Source organism: Salvelinus fontinalis, chromosome 28 (assembly GCF_029448725.1).
Source record: "Salvelinus fontinalis isolate EN_2023a chromosome 28, ASM2944872v1, whole genome shotgun sequence".
In the NCBI taxonomy this organism is placed as follows: Eukaryota; Metazoa; Chordata; class Actinopteri; order Salmoniformes; family Salmonidae; genus Salvelinus; species Salvelinus fontinalis.
Genome location: NC_074692.1, coordinates 22,252,040 through 22,253,796, shown reverse-complemented (window position 1 = coordinate 22,253,796; position 1,757 = coordinate 22,252,040). Strand labels below are relative to the sequence as shown.

The 1,757-nt window shown below is 44.2% G+C and overlaps 1 pseudogene; it reads left to right on the top strand.

Moving 5' to 3' along the window:
- Positions 1-227: 227 nt before the first annotated feature.
- LOC129825911 (chemerin-like receptor 1) lies at positions 228-1,390 on the top strand (annotated as a pseudogene).
- The last annotated feature ends 367 nt before the right edge of the window (positions 1,391-1,757 follow it).

The window sequence follows — 1,757 nt, the reverse complement described above, 5'->3', positions numbered from 1 at the left end:
AAGCCTCTAAAGCCATGAAATAATTTTCTGGAATTTTCCAAGCTGTATAAAGGCCCACTCAGCTTAGTGAATGTAAACTTCTGACCCACTGGAATTGTGATACAGTGAAATAATCTGTCTGTAAACAATTGTTGGAAAAATAACTTGTGGCATACACAAAGTAGATGTCCTAACCGACTTGCCAAAACTATAGTTTGTTAACAAGACATTTGTGGAGTGGTTGAAAAACGAGTTTTAATGACTCCAACCTAAGTGTATGTAAACTTCCTCTGAAGGGGGAAGTAGGGGTAGAGAACTAGGGGTGATCAAAACCGTTTCCTAACTACAATATCTTATCTTGACAGGTATTGCAAGCCAAATAACTGCTACACAATGGAGGATTCTGAAACCACTTATGGTTTTGGTTATGATTATGGGGATTATAGCAATTCCACTTGTTACTCCTCATAATGAGGAGGTAGCTTTCAAAACCCATAGTACATGCTTCATGGAGGTTTTATGCATTTCCCTCATGGTGGTCAATGTGGTTTTATTCTGGGGGGTTTGTGGGAATGGCGTGGTCATCTGGATCGCTAGTCATAATATGAAAAAGACGGTCAACACCACCTGGAACCTCAGCCTGGCCGTCTCCGACATCATATTCTGTGCCTGTCTACCCTTCAACATCATTTACCCGGTAACAAAGGAGTGGATCTTTGAGCTCTTCATGTGCAAATTCAGCTCTTTAGTGATGTTCCTGAACATATTCGGCAGCATATTACTCCTGGTCATCGTCAGTGTTGACCACTGTGTGTCAGTGACGTTTCCAGTGTGGGCTCAGGACCACTCCACCATTTGCAAGGCCTTTGAATTTGTGTTCCTGGTCTGGGTTGTCTATGTCGCACTGAGCATCCCCTCCTTGGTGTTCAGTGATGCCAAGACTAATGTAGGGAAGAGCATGTGTTTCAATAACTAGACAAACCAACACAGCCACAAGATGATCACTGTAGGTCGGTTTATCAGGAGGCTTGTGCTCCCATTCCTCATCTTCTGTTACTCCATCATCATTCTGCTACTAAGGACCAACCGGATGATCAAGTCCTCCAAGCCCTTAACTTATGACTGCCCTGATAGCCACATTCTTCATCTGCTGCCCTACCATGTCTTTGTTCTGTTTGAGTTGATCCACCAAAGCTACGACCTGGCGATTATAAAAGCTGGACTGATGGTGGGTACCACTGTAGCCACAGCAAACATTTTCCTCAACCCAATGCTATATATTTTCATCTTAGACAGCTCCATACTTTCTAAGATGGAGAATGCCATGGGAGAGGGGGTCCGCACTACCAGCCACTACACCTCTAGGTCCAGCTCCATGGAGAGCAGGCGCAGGGACTCCACACATTTCTAAAAGTCTGAGGATGGTAAGGCCTCAGTGGCTGTAGAGACTGCGAACACAATTTTGTTCAGCAATACGTTGCCTTGTAGAAATGTCATGTAAGGTGGACTTGCACTTGAGGGTCTAAGAGAATAATGATATTTGTCATGTATTTGTTAAATCACAAGTCGTGTTCTTTGTCTCATGTTAATGTAGCGTGGTTCGTTCTGCGTTGTGTAATTCTTAATGAAGACGCTGCCACAAATGATGGTCTGCTCGTTGAAATCTTTTTATTTGCCCTGCACACGAAGAGACAACACACACGTTACCCTTGGTGCAGTCACAGCTCTCCGGCACCTTGCTAGCCGAGGGTCAGGCAAAAGAGAGCGCCAAAAGGAAT